Here is a 16,082-nt window from a genome sequence, read left to right as displayed (position 1 = left end):
GAAGGACCTATGATAAGGAAAATAATTGCAATGTAGGTGGAAAACCTCAATGCAAAGGCAAATCTGCCAGACTTGTAATAACAACCACCACAACAAAAAAGATGTCAAAAAGCCTGGCATGTTTGCTAACATCTATTCTGAAACCCAAACCCAAAATAAGAATAATCATCTAAGTAATGTATTACTATAATTAATACAATTGCTACCTTCTTTTCCTATGGAAATTCAAAGAAGCATAAATGAGGTTAATCAAGTATCACAGAAGAAGGCACTTCATTTTATATTCAGATAGAAATAAAATGTAATATTTTTAAATGTATTAATACAAAAATGAAATTATGCAACAAATTTTATAATAACGAAGGAACATTAAACTTTTCAACAGAAGCAGAAATAAAAGAGAGCAGAAAATGAAGAGGGGAAGAAAATGAAAGAGAAGACCTTAGAGTTTGCTAAACCAAAAGAAAGGAAACAGCTAACTCCCTACTTCCTTCTTACTTTCTTATCTGCCCATCTTTTCTGCCTCCAAAGACAGTAGGTTATACCCACCTGAGAATTTACCCATCTGGAATTCTACTGGCTCTCAAAATTGAAAGGGTCATATACTTCTTATTATACTATGGTAAAAAATATAACTGTCCTGCTTGTCTCCCCTTCTAGATTATGAACTCAAAGACAGTTACTAGATCTTTTTACTGTATATCCAGTATCTAACATAATGCCTAAAAGATATAAAAGCTAAAATAGGTGATGAATTCAAAGTGATAAAGCTTCTTAACTAATATGATATTTAAAAGTGTAAAGGATATTTAAGATATTTTATGGTTAAATATTTTCTGGAATCTTTCATAAAGCTTTGGAATTCTTTCCTATAATTGAGAAATTGAGCTTACTTGAAATCCTTGCTACCTTGTTTTCAATGGAAAAAAAACCAAAAAAACAAAAAACCTGTCTTCTGGGAGCGCCTGGGTGGCTCAGTCGTTAAGCGTCTGCCTTTGGCCCAGGGCGTGATCCCAGAGTCCTGGGATCGAGTCCCACATCAGGCTCCTCCGCTGGGAGTCTGCTTCTTTCCCACTCCCCCTGCTTGTGTTCCTTCTCTCGCTGGCTGTCTCTCTCTCTGTCAAATGAATAAATAAAATCTTTAAAAACAAAAACAAAAACAAAAAAATCTGTCTTCTTGATAGAGAAATGGAGAGTCTTTCTTCTAATTTTGAAAAGGTTAAAATCTACTACTTTGGGGAAACCTCCCATAATATTTCATAGTACTGTAGAAACATGAAGTCATGTTACAGTCATACAATGGTAAACATAAATAATACAATTTCGCAGACTAGATAATTTTGAGCAACAAATAAATCTAGATTTAAAATAAGATTCCCTGTACTGTGCTCCCCTCGGACTACTGGCTGGAGATTGACATCTTCTAAATTTATCTGAGATTCTGGGGCTGAGGAGACACTAGACAATAATTCAACAGCAGCCAGACAGGCTGGCCTACCAAAATAAGAGCCAACAATAAGAAGCTATGAGAGAGTCACCAACAATGTGCTGATGATACGATTCTGGTATTAACTGCTTTCTATTTACAAAACACAATATACAGATAGTGGAATGCAAAACCTCTGATGAGTGAAAACTATTACAGCTGTTCTATTTGTGGAATGGCTTTACATTTGGCAGTAAGGGTACCTAAATAAGGTTCATTAAGAAAAGAAATGTTAGTTTCAGGAAACCAATCTGCATATCACCTTTTAAAAAGAGGTAAGATTTCTAAGTAAAAGTACCCTGTTGACTTGAAGAGTTGCTAAATTATACCCAAACAACCTCATGCAATCTGTAGAGAACAGTTTTAGGAATTAGAAACCACATCTATCTCAAATAGACTAGACAAAACCAAACAGGTGGGGCTGAAAAAATAGGTCATTGTTTTGTATTTCAGTTGAATTATAAATTTCTAGAGCATAAGACATTTGTCACTCATCCCCCAGACTTAGCTGAGAACCATATAATTTGAAAAATAAGTAACAATATGTTAGTAAACAACTCTAATAATACACTTAAAAATGCTTAGCGGGCAATTAGCACAAAACAGCACAGACATGATGAGGGGGGCATTCTCGGAGCTAAACCTCTCCACGTTGACAGCTGTATGAAAAGAATCACAAAGGAAAATCATGATAAAGAGCTCCTGCACTGGGCAACTGCCATATAATTTCTCAGATTAGTGTCCTCAGACCCCTAGGGTTCTCTAAAAGAAGTTCTCAATTTTGTCTTTTCATTGCCTTGTCAATTGAAATCTTTCTCATGTGATAAGAAAGTATGGGGACTTTTCACCACCCTGTTTATGGCTGAATAATTTTCCATTGTTTGGATATTCTACTTTTGCTTATCCATCATTTGATGGACATTAGGTTTTTCCATTTGGGGGACTATTTACCAATAATGATTCTGTGAACATTTATATGCATAAATGTGAGCATGTCTTCAATTCTCTTGGTATTCTTGGAGTGGAACTACTAAGTCATATTGTAACTCTCGTCAGCTTTTTGAGGAACTGCCGAACTGTCTTCCACAGTGGCTATACCATCTTAAATTTTTACCAGCAATGTACAATTGTTCCAATTTCTCCACATCCTCACCAAATTTGTTATTTTCTGTTTTGTAATTTTATTTTAATTCCGGTCATCCTAGGAAGTGTGAAGTGGTATCTCATTACAGTTTTGATTTGCATATATTTCCCTAATGTGCTTTTTCATGTGCTTATTGGCCATTTGTATATCATCTTTGGAGAATGTCTCTTTGGGTCCCTTGCCCATTTTTAAATTGGATTATTTGTCTTTTTATTCTTGAGTCATGAGAATTCTTCATATTAGGGTACTAAGCCTCTACCAAATATATGATTTGCAAACATTTTGTTTTGTGAACAAAGTCTTTAATTTTCACAAAATCCAATTTATCTACTTTTTCTTATTGAGTAAGTGAAATTCCTGGACTTCCTTAAAGACAGGTTATATTGATTGCTATTTTTCCTGTGTATACGCCTTACTTTCTTGTTTCTCTGAATGCCTAACTTTTTGTTAAAAAACAGATATTTTGAAGCTAACGCCTAAACAAAGATTTACTTAAATGTCTGGAAACAAAAAGTCTCTCTGAATCCACAAAGCCAGAGACCAGAACTCAGAGGGTGGCTATCTCCCTGGCCCAGAGAGGAACCCCTGCCATAAGTCTCTGCCATAAATGGCCTGCCAGTGTCTGAACTCTCATGGCCAGGAATAAAAAACAAAGGCAAAGAAATGGATCAAAGCAATGAATTCTTAAAAATAAAGACATCATTTTGTCTTATTTCATTGATTCTATAAAACATCAGATTTTTCTTAAAAGAAAATTCTGTGCAAAATCTTATTTATATTTATTACGTTAATAATAAAGATATTATCAAGGACTTGGTGACTTAAATTCTAAGGTATATAACGTTTGAAAACCTGCATTTAATAAATTTATGTTTACCACCTGAAGTTTATCCTACAGATTAAGAGAATGCTTTCTTTCTTTGCATTATTTTTTCTAAATGGAAAGAGTAAGTTTTGAAAAGCCATAAAAGTTTATTTTTTGTTTTCTATTAACAAAAATATAGGAAAAAAGAAAAATCAAATTAGTTTTAAAACCCAATATTTAGGGGCGCCTGGGTGGCTCAGTCGTTAAGTGTCTGCCTTCGGCTCAGGGCATGATCCCAGAGTCCTGGGATCGAGCCCCACATCAGGCTCCTCCACTGGGAGTCTGCTTCTTCCTCTCCCACTCCCCCCTGCCTGTGTCCCCTCTCTCGCTGGCTGTCTCTCTCTCTGTCAAAAGAGTAAATAAAAATCTTTAAAAATAAATAAAAATAAATAAAAAAATAAAACTCAGTATTTTAAATTACTCACACTGACTTTATTTAAAATTTAATTTTTTAAGATTAAAAAAATAAACATATATGCATTCACCTTGCTAAAATACTCCTGTTGTATGAATTTGTGCCTGAGGAAAGATAGCATATGAAATATGTATTTGTGGTAGCTATCTTATTAAGACAACTGGGCAGAAACAACCCTCAACATTTCCTTGCAAATCCATGAAACTAGATGATTCCAGTTATTGTACAACATTGAGTAACTGTAGATACACTTACATGTCTTCCAAAAATCACTTCTATATCATTCTAACTTGTGGGAAATATGTTGGTATTTCTTAAAATAAAAAAAATAAAAAAGAGATTAAAATCACACTTCCTGACCACAGCTCTCTTTAACTGTGTAAACAACAAAATAAGTATTATTTACTTGCACATGCGCAGGAGAAAAGTTTATAATAGTTTAGCAAAGAAGTAACGGACTTAAAAAAAAATAATTCCAAGATAACGTATGTTTTTTGGTGCTATTGTAAATGGGATGGATTCCCTAATTTCTCTTTCTTCAGTCTCATTGTTCGTATATAGAAATGCAACTGATTTCTGAGCATTGATTTTGTATCCTGCCACATTACTGAATTGCTCTATAACTTCTAGTAGTTTGGGGGTGGATTCTTTTGGGTTTTCCATATAGAGTATCATGTCATCTGCGAAGAGAGACAGTTTGACTTCTTCTTTTCCAATTCGGATACCTTTTATCCCTTTTTGTTGTCTGATTGCTGTTGCAAGGACTTCTAGTACTATGTTGAATAATAATGGTGAGAGTGGGCATCCTTGTCGTGTTCCTGATCTTAAGGGAAAGGCTTCCAGCTTTTCCCCATTGAGAATGATATTTGCTGTAGGCTTTTCATAGATGGTTTTTATGAGATTGAGGAATGTACCCTCTATCCCCAGACTCTGAAGGGTTTTAATCAGGAAAGGATGCTGTATTTTGTCCAATGCTTTTTCTGCATCTATTGAGAGGATCATAGGATTCTTGGCTTTCTTCTTGTTGATATAATCTATCACACTGATAGATTTGTGAATGTTGAACCACCCTTGCATCCCAGGGATGAATTCCACTTGGTCATGATGGATAATCCTTTTATTGTACTGTTGGATCCTATTAGCTAGGATCTTGTTGAGAATTTTGGCGTCCATATTCATGAGGGATATCAGTCTGTAATTCTCCTTTTTGATGGGGTCTTTGCCTGGTTTGGGGATCAAGGTAATACTGGCCTCATAAAATGAGTTTGGTAGTTTTCCTTCTGTTTCTATTTTTTGAAATAGCTTTAGGAGAACAGGTATTATTTCTTCTTCGAATGTTTGGTAGAATTCCCCAGGGAATCCATCAGGCCCTGGAGTTTTGTTTTTTGGAAGGTTTTTAATCACTGTTTCAATCTCTTCATAATTACGTAAAGGATCTATATTCTAGAAACTACAAATCACTCTTGAAAGACATTGAAGAAGACACAAAAAGATGGAAAAATATTCCATGCTCATGGATCGGAAGAATTAAAATAGTTAAAATGTCCATGCTACCCAGAGCAATCTACACATTCAATGCTATCCCAATCAAAATACCAATGACATTGTTCAAAGAACAGGAACAAACAGCCCTTAAATTTGTGTGGAACCAGAAAAGGCCCTGAATCGCCAAAGAAGTGTTGAAAAGGAAAAACAAAGCTGGGGGCATCACAATGCCGGATTTCAAGTTGTACTACAAAGCTGTGATCACAAAGACAGCATGGTACTGGCACAAAAACAGACACATAGACCAATGGAACAGAATAGAGAACCCAGAAATGGACCCTCGGCTCTTTGGACAACTAATCTTTGATAAAGCAGGAAAAAACATCCAGTGGAAAAAAGACAGTCTCTTCAATAAATGGTGCTGGGAAAATTGGACAGCTACATGCAAAAGAATGAAACTTGACCACTCTCTCACACCATACACAAAGATAAACTCCAAATGGATGAAAGACCTCGATGTGAGACTGGAATCCAACAAAATATTAGAGGAGAGCATAGGCAGCAACCTCTATGACATCGGCCACAGCAACCTTTTTCATGACACATCTCCAAAGGCAAGAGAAACAAAAAATAAAATGAACTTGTGGGACTTCATCAAGATAAAAAGCTTCTGCACAGCCAAGGAAACAGTCAAAAAAAACTAAGAGACAGCCCACGGAATGGGAGAAGATATTTGCAAATGACACTACAGATAAAAGACTGGTATCCAAGATCTACAAAGAACTTCTCAAACTCAATACACAAGAAACAAATAAATCATAAAATGGGCAGAAGATATGAATAGGCACTTTTCCATTCCAATTTTACAAATGGCTAACAGACACATGAAAAAATGTTCAAAATCATTAGCCATCAAGGAAATTCAAATCAAAACCACACTAAGATACCACCTTACGCCAGTTAGAATGGCAAAATTTGACAAGGCAAGAAACAACAATTGCTGGAGAGGATGTGGAGAAAGAGGATCCCTCCTACATTGTTGGTGAGAATGCAAGTTGGTACAACCACTCTGGAAAACAGTGTGGAGGTCCCTTAAAAAGTTAAAAATTGAGCTACCCTATGGTCCAACAATTATGCTACTGGGTATTTACCCCAAAGATACAGACGTAGTGAAGAGAAGGGCCATATGCACCCCAATGTTCATAGCAGCATTGTCCACAATAGCTAAATCGTGGAAGGAGCCGAGATGCCCTTTAAAAGATGACTGGATTAAGAAGATGTGGTCCATATATACAACGGAATATTACTCAGCTATCAAAAAGAACGATTTCTCAACATTTGCTGCAACATGGACGGCACTGGAGGAGATAATGCTAAGTGAAATAAGTCAAGCAGAGAAAGACAATTATCATATGGTTTCTCTCATCTATGGAACATAAGAACTAGGAAGATCGGTAGGAGAAGAAGGGGATAAAGAAGGGGGGTAATCAGAAGGGGGAATGAAGCATGAGAGACTATGGACTCTGAGAAACAAACTGAGGGCTTCAGAGGGGAGGGGGGTGGGGGAATGGGATAGGCTGGTGATGGGTAGTAAGGAGGGCACGTATTGCATGGTGCGCTGGGTGTTATACGCAACTAATGAATCATGGAACTTTACATCAAAAACCAGGGATGTACTGTATGGTGACTAACATAATATAATAAAAAATATTATTATAATAAAAAAGAAAAGAAAAGAAAATGGTGATCAGAGAGACCAAACTAGGTGATAAAAATTTCATTGTCTCTTTCTTCCCATCAATTCCACCCTCTTTCAGATTCAAATACTAATTAGTGAGCAGAAAATAGAAGCTGCAGCCAGAAGAGAATGAAGATCAGCATTAGACACAGATAATTCACAGATGACTGATTATCTAAAACCAAAATCACATTTACTACATAAAATTATTCCAATATCTACGGGTGCCTAGGTGGCTCAGTCGGTTAGCATCTGACTCTTGGTTTTGGCTCAGGTCATGATCTCAGGGTGGTGAGATCAGGCTCGAGTCCGCTTGAGCTCTCTCTCCCTCTCCTTCTGCCCCTTCCCCTGCTTGTACGCATGTGCGCTCTCTCTCACTCTCTCTATAAAATAAATAAATCTTTAAAAAAAAAGTCCAATATCTAAAATAAAGAGTAAAGCGTTTGATTAGAAGTTGTTCAATTTTCCTCAAATATATCAGAAACTCATTTTGCAATACAGTATAGTTAAATGTACATATATAAACCAATAAAAGAAAAATAAATGTACTAAAATTTGATCCTTAAAGTTATAAGGTAGCAGAAGTACCGAAATTGCATGTCAATTATTTGGAATTATATGGAATTATATTTTGAGGGCACTATAAAATGATCAAGTCAGGTAAACCTCCAGTTAATTTCTGGGTCATCCCCCCAACTGGAGCAGAAGGGAAATGAATAAAATCACAATATAAATGTACATACAATCTTCACTACCCAAATTTATAGAAGAATATGTACTTTTTAAAGCCTAGTTTAAAACTTAAGTCATCTCACTTGATTCATTTATTTTTGGCAAAAACCTTATTAATACCCGTCAGGAAATGAAAATCCCCAAGCATTTCAGGTGAATAGCTGGTTAAACAGCATTTCCTCAATGATCATACTAATTGAACTAGCTATATTCCTTCCAGTGCAATGCCCAATGGAAGACTAACTCTAAACAAGTGAAATTCAAATTTCACTTTCCAGTGTTCTCAACAGAATAACAACTATGAAAATAATGCTTATATTTCAGAATCAATGGAAAATAATGCAAACAGTCAGAATCAGAGGGACCCTAGCAATTGTCATCTTCTGCACTGCTTCTCAAACTCTTTGACTATAGGCCACGTAAGGATATACACAAAATGCCTGTCTTGCCTGTTTCCACTTGCACAGGATAAAGTCAGTTAGTAACAAAGAATTTGAGAGGAACGAAACAATGAATAGGTTCACAAAAAAAGGAGGCCTATTAACATGCATTTAAAGGATATGACAATGTAATAATATATATATTGTTCATGCATTTTATATGTATTAACTCATTTATTCCTCACAACTGCTCTATGAAGTATGTATTATTATTATTTCTACTTACAGAATCACTGACTGAGTTCAACAGGTTTATCTTTCTGATAAAGAAATTACTGACAATGATAATAATGATGGAAATGATGATGGTGACCACCACTTACATAGGATTTACTATATACGCCAATCATTGATCTAAGCATCTAACTTAAATAATTTACTCATAAACCTTACTAGTTCATTCCCTCATATGAGACAGGTAATACTATAATCCATTTCGGAAATGAGGAAACCGAGCCATGGAAACATTATTTAATCTGCTCAACTTTGCCAAGTGGCAGAGGTAAAAACCATTCTTGGGTAGTTAGCTCCAGATTCTGGCCATGCTTTAACTTATATAACTAAACCACAGTCACATAACTGATAAGCAGAAAAGCCAACGATAGATTCCCAACTTTTGCTTTTCTTCTATGCTAAAATGCTTCCTCATTAGTTTTCCCAGAAAAGCTGACATTAAATTACACCACCTCTAGAAACCTGGGTGGTATTTACAAGAATCTCAAACACACAAACAGAGTCTTCTCAATTCTTAGTCCAAACATCACACAGAAATAAATAAAATTGATCATATATCTAATCCTGACTTCTCTTGCCATTATAATATAAAACAATTTTTCCTGTAAGATGTAATTCACTTTAAAATGTAAATGTGCTATTTCTTTAAGATAAAAAATTTTGCCGTTACAAACCCTATCTTTTGCCCAAAAAATTAATAAATCTTGTTGGATTTTAAGATTATATGTATACATACATACACATATAAAATGGCTTTTCAGTAACATCCCAATCATCTTCAGGAATCTACCTTTTGGAATTTTGGGCTCCTATCATGATTTAACAGACTTTCTCCTGAGAAAAATCTTTACAGGCTTTGTTCTACCAGACAAGTTCTCAGTTAACAAACCCATGAATCTCCAAAGCCCCACATTATAGTCTCTTTAGAAAGGAACACAGATGGAAAGAGATATCAGGCTCAAAATGAGTGCTACTGTACAAAATGTCAGTTTTATGGAAGTCAAAGAAAAGGTGATAAAGAATTCCAGGTTAAGAAACCAAATAGCTGTAACAACTGCACAATGTGTGATTCTGGATCAGACGACTGATAAAACTCTAATATGAACTATATATGAAATAGTAACAATAATGAAAATGTTTCCTGAATTTCATTATTATATTGTGGGTAAGTAGGAGAAACATTGAATATTTAGGAGTGCAAGATCATAAATGTCTACAACTTACTCTCAAATGATTCACTGTCATCATAATGGTGGTGGTGGAAGAGGAGGAGCAAAAATAGTCGTAAATATACAAAGAGATAGAGTAAACGTAACACGTAACAAAATGTTTACAACTGGTGGAAGTGGACAATAGGCATACAGGGCATACCAACCCTGCAACTATGTAACAGGTTTAAAATTGTTTTTGATAAATATTATGGGGAAATAGAAAAGATAAAAGTTTACACTATGATACGAAGAAAAAAGATGTTCTCAGAGTCACTCGATGAAAAATGAGTTACAGGAAAAGACACCCATGCCACAGATCAATCATTAGATCATTCTGTTTTCTCTCCCTTTCTCTTTCATAAAGTCACGGTACCAATATTTTCTTCCTGAAAACTCTTAAAGAGAGAGCTCTCCTATGTGATTAAGATTTCTCTTAATTATAATACATCTACTCTGCAAAACGGCTTTTTAATATTCAAAATGCTTTATTAACTCACTTCTCTCTTGTTATTGAGAATCAACAGTCTGATTTCAAATAACAGAAAATATAAGTTAATAAATACAATGTATCACCAGTTCATAAAAGCCAGAAATCTGGAGTGTGTTCTAGAAACCAATGAGATTTTAAAGTGAGAAGTAGCAGGATCAACTGAATATCTTCTCAAATCATTTTGCACCTCCAGTTCCTGCTTTAAAGCTCTCTGCCAACAAGCAGTCTCACTTCCATCTCCCAAACTCATTGTTTATTCCAAACATAGGTGTTGCCTGTCAGCCAACTAAATTTAACTGCCTTTAACTTCTATGATTGTTAATAAACCTACTCAAGTTGACAGCTATCACTCTCCATGGTTAAAACCTTCTCCTTTAAAGTGATTGGGTGGGTGTGCAGCTGGGGCAGGGATGAGGGATGTTTCTGGGGTGCTGACATTGTTTTACTTCTTAACCTGTTTAACAAATATGTTTGGCACATGATAACTCAAGAGTTCCACACTTAAAATGTGTAACTTTTTTCTGTATAATGTATAATCTGTTAATTTAAAAAACTTCCTGCTGGAAGTCTTCCACTTACTGATTTATCAGTTTTTGGTTAACATTCAGCTTTTTACCTACTATCTTGGCTGGGTGCATGTTTATTTTTCTAACTATAGGCTGCTGTGATCATTGTCATGTTCATGGATTCACAAGTACTACTACCTCAGCTCACAAACTCTTAGAAAACAACTATGTAAAAATGCCCAAATGTAAAAAAAAAAGGGGGGGGCACCAAATATAGATTTTTTTTTTTAAAGATTTTTATTTATTTTATTCGACAGAGATAGAGACAGCCAGCGAGAGAGGGAACACAAGCAGGGGGAGTGGGAGAGGAAGAAGCAGGCTCATAGCGGAGGAGCCTGATGTGGGGCTCGATCCCATAACGCCAGGATCACGCCCTGAGCCGAAGGCGGACGCTTAACCGCTGTGCCACCCAGGCGCCCCCACCAAATATAGATTTAATGACCGCATACATGTTAGAAATATATAGACCAACAAATCTAGGGATGGTTCAGTATAGTTTTTCTGCTTGCCATTTTTAATTCAATGAGGGTCTCATTGTAAAATATTGGTATGAACCCTATATTCATTTCAACATGCATTAAAGTGGTTCATAAAATGTAATGTAGAACTTCTCTAACATTTTTGTTTAGCAATGTCAGCACATGTTTTATAATAATCTTGACACTCTCAAATCAAACACATTATTTCCATTAACAAAAAGAGTCAACACATAATCATTTTCCTTCCATACTTTTTGTAGAGACAAAGGTTTTTTTTGTTTGTTTTGGTTTTTTTTTTTTTTTTGAGACAAATTTCTTTAAAAACACAGCTACGATTCCCACCTGGGAGACTTCTTTGTTCATAATGAGTCCTCAAAACAGATATGGTCAAATCTTGTACTCCGGAGGGTAGCTTCCAGGGGAGTGGGGTAGCGAGGTTTCCAGAGATGGCTCTAGTTTCTTCACTCTCACCTCATTTAAGGCCAATTACACAAACAACTAAAAGGAGAAGAAAAAAAAAAGCAGAAGGGAGGTTAGATTGCCATTTTATTCTTGAAGAAATGACAAAGATCAGAAATGCTGTGTAAAGAAAGAAAATACAACTTTTTTTTTTTTTAAGATTTTATTTATTTATTTGACAGAGATAGAGACAGCCAGCGAGAGAGGGAACCCAAGCAGGGGGAGTGGGAGAGGAAGAAGCAGGCTCACAGCAGAGGAGTCTGATGTGGGGCTCGATCCCACAACGCTGGGATCACGCCCTGAGCCTAAGGCAGACGCTTAACCGCTGTGCCACCCAGGCGCCCCAGAAAATACAACTTTTAAGGCCATATGAAAAAATGCTTCCAAAAGACAACGGACGAAAATACGATTTTACAGCTGAAGTCCTTTCTGGTGATTAGATACATATTCCTATTTAAAATTACTACTTAGGTAATACATAATTACATTCTGCCCTTAATCTTCTGAAAGAGCTATTTATGTCTTTAAAAAAAATTTCTGGCAGCATTTGTAAGTTTATCCTTCTTTTTACTTAAAATACTGATTGTTCGTATTTTCAGTTTACATTGAATGCTTCTTTTGATTTCTGTAATATTTCTCACTAGGCATTAAAGTTACTATGATATTTTACCTTCAAATTTTTTGTCGAAAAACTTTACGAACTCTTTATATTCACAATACCTAAAATTAAATTTGTTGAGCTCTGGTTCCAGTAATGATGGACTATCTTGTATTGGACTAACTTGCCCACAGATAACAATTATTAACACTGGGCAAAATATTAAAAAGAACTGTTCAAAGACATAGAAAAGTGACTAAGGCAGAAATGTAGGGGATTTGATCACTGAAAGAAAGGAACCATACTGATGAGATGTACACACGTATAACTTTCCCTTAAGAGAAAGCTTCCCTGTATATCTCCCTCAAGTACTGGGAGGCTAGAGTAAAGAAGAAAACCACAGCGCCACTGGCATCTGAGAGCTGACAGAAAGCTGGATAATAGGAAGGGAAAATCATGGTAAGAAGGGTGGTACAGAAAGGGGGGGACCTTAAATCTGTACACGAGTGTTCCTCCAATTTTGGTTGGTCCCTGAACTGCTCATGCACAGGGAGACTCCAAGTACCCCAAAAGAACACAACAGCTGGAGGACTAAAAAGCTGAACAGAGATTTCAGCTTCCTACCACAGGAAAAACAGTTTGGATTTTGAATACTGCTAAGTTAAAGGGCCTGGTGAACACAACTGGCTTCTCACAGAAACCACGGAAGGGCCACATCTTAGGGTAAAGACTATATCCCAGATATAAGGATTCTCCTAAGGCTAAGGGCAAAACTGAAATACCATCTGGTATGACAAAGCATAAAAACCAAACCTCCATAATTTCAAGGTGGATCAGTCAGTAGTATTTTTTTACTTTTTATTTTGAAATCATTGTAGCCTCTTATCTTCACCAGAAGTTGTATTAGTGGTACAGAGAGATCCCAGATACACACTACTCACTTACCCCCAATGGTGACATCTTACATAACTGCAGTGTATTACCATAAACTGAGACACTGACTGGCACAATACAATTATCTAGACTGCAGACCTTACTTGAATTTTGCCAGTTTTTTAATGCACTCTTTATATATATATCTGTGGCATTTTCGCACATGTAGAGATCCATATACCACAGCACAACTTAGATTCCCTTTGCTTTTTATAATCACACCCTCCTCCCCTTTCCTTAATTCCTGGCAACCACTTATCTGTCCTCTATTTCTATAATTTTGTCACTCTGAGAATCTTAAAAAAATGAATCAAATAGTATGGAAACATTTTAGATTGGCTTTTTTTACTCAGCATAATACCATTGAAATCCATCCAATTTGTTGAATATATCAATAGTTTGTTCCTTTTCATCATCAGTATGTCATTGCTCCATCATACCAGTTGTTTTTGGTTTTTGGTTTTTTCCCACCATCCACCTGTTGAAGTACAAATGGGATGTATTCTTTTGGGGGTTATTATAAATAAAGCGGTTATAAATATTTGTGTACAGGTTTCTATGTGAACATAAATTTTTCATTTCTCTAGGATAAATACCCAGAAATGCAACTGCTGGATTGTATGGCAAGTGTGTATTTACCAGCCAGCAATTTAGAACAAAAATCAATACAATTAAAAAAAAAAAAACAATCCATGGGACGCCTGGGTGGCTCGGTCAGTTAAGTGTCTGCCTTCAGCTCAGGTCAGGATCCCAGGGTCCCGGGATCAAGTCCTGCATCGAGCTCCTTGCTCAGAGGGGAGCCTGCTTCTCCCTCTGCCTGCCGCTCCCCTGCTTGTGCTCTCTCTCTCTCTGACAAATAAGCAAGAAAATCTAGGACATAATAAAAAAATTACTAAACATGCAAAGACGTTAAAAATTTTAACTCAAGATCAGGAGAAAAACCCTATTACAAGATGATCTAGATGTTGGAATTAACTGACAAGGATGTTTAAACAGTTAATACAAATATGTTCAAGATGTTACAATGAGTGAACAGATGAGAAATACTGGCAGCAAATGGGAAAAAAAGAAATAGAGAAATGAAAATTCAAGAGCTAGATAGTTCAATATCAAAATTGTAAAATTCACGGGATAGGCTGAATCTACTATTAGCTAATAATAGATGTGAGATGCCACAAAAAGAAGTTGCTAAACCTTAAGGTCAAAACAATACTCAATCCAAAGATCAGACAATTCAAAAAAATTAAAACCAACCGTTTAAAAGATTAGAAAAAAATTATTAATGCTTTAACAAAACTGTCCAAGAAAACCAAGAGAAAACATGAATTATCAATATCAGAAATAGGAGAAATATCACTTCTGATCCTACAAATATAATGTTCTAAACCACATAATGCAAATCAATCCAGTAACTGAGATAAAATGAAAAATCCCTTAAAATTAATAAAACTAAAGAAATAAATAGAATGCTATCTACTAAAGAAATTATTTCATAATTAAAACAAAAATAAAACAAAACACCATTAAAACAAAACTCTAGGTCCAGATGGCTTCACTGGTGGGCTCTATCAAACATTTAAGGAAGTAATAATAGCAATCCTTTCTAGAAAGAAGATACTTTCTTTTTTCTAGAAAAAAGAAGAGAGATAGTCCTCAACTTGTCTTATTAAATAAGCAAATCCCTAATACCAAAAACTGACAAAGATATTATCAGAAAAGAAAATCAGCCTCATGAATACAGATGCAAAACAACAAATTGATTATATATATTTATATGAAGGATAATATATCATGATTGTTGTGGTTTATCCAAGAAATGTAAGGTTGGTTTAAAATTCAAATATCAACTAACGTAATTTACCATATTAACAGAATAAAAAGCATATAAACATTTCAACAGATACAGAAAAAAATCTGACAAAATTCTGCACCTATTGATAAAATTCTCAGCAAGCTAAGAATTAAAGGTAACTCCTTCAATCTGATAATGAGGATGAAAGAAAAACTACACCTAGTATTTTATGTAATGGCGAAAGAGTGGGAATTCTCCTAATATTGGGAACAAGGCAAGAATGGTCACTCTAGCCACTTCATTATTTTTTTTAATTTTATTTTTAAGTAATCTCTATACCCAACCCTGAGATCAAGTATGGCATGTTCCACTGACTGAGCCAGCCAGGCATCCCATAGCCACTTCATTACTGTAATGGATATACTGAAGGTCCTACTCAATGCAGTAAGAAATAAAAGGAAATTCAGAGAGGAAGAGTTAAAATTGTCTTTATTCACTTAAAAATCATTTTTTTGGTATATAATTCTAAGGAATCTGAAAAATGATTACTAGAAGTAACATGTGATATGGCAAAGCTGTCTACAAAAATCAATTGTGTTTCTATACAACCACAACTGGAAAATAAAATGCAAATTTGTAATAGCATCAAAAAACATAGAATACTTAGGAATTAATTCAACAAAAGACATGCAAGACCTATACACTTATATTTTATAACATTGCTGGGGCACCTGGGTGGCTCAGTCAGCATCTGACTCTTGATTTTGGCTCATATCACGATCTCAGGGTCTTGAGATCAAGCCGTGTGTGGGGCTCCCCGCTCAGCGGGAGTGTGCTTCCTCCTTCTCCCTCTGCCTCTGCCCCTCCCCCAGCTTACACCCTCTCTCTCTCAAAATAAATAAAATCTTTAAAAGAAATTTTTATAGGGATGCCTGGGTGGCTCAGTCGGTTAAGGGTCTGCCTTCAGCTCAGGATCAAGTCCCACATTGAGCTTCTTGCTCAGAGGGGAGCCTGC

General features: G+C 35.7%; 1 protein-coding gene across 5 annotated transcripts in view; it reads right to left on the bottom strand.

Annotated features, from left to right (window-relative positions):
- NCOA1 (nuclear receptor coactivator 1) overlaps window positions 1-16,082 on the bottom strand; it is a 183,833-nt gene that overhangs the window by 97,981 nt on the left and 69,770 nt on the right. For all 5 annotated transcript variants that reach the window (XM_008700370.2, XM_008700371.2, XM_008700373.2 and 2 more), the window contains one exon: window positions 11,628-11,783. The gene's annotated coding sequence lies outside the window, so the exon portion shown is untranslated. Of the gene's footprint in view, window positions 1-11,627; window positions 11,784-16,082 lie in introns of those variants that run through there.

Source organism: Ursus maritimus, unplaced genomic scaffold (assembly GCF_017311325.1).
Source record: "Ursus maritimus isolate PB19 unplaced genomic scaffold, ASM1731132v1 scaffold_6, whole genome shotgun sequence".
In the NCBI taxonomy this organism is placed as follows: domain Eukaryota; kingdom Metazoa; phylum Chordata; class Mammalia; order Carnivora; family Ursidae; genus Ursus; species Ursus maritimus.
The sequence above is the reverse complement of the archived record's forward strand: the minus strand, read 5'-3'. Positions and strand labels throughout refer to the sequence as shown.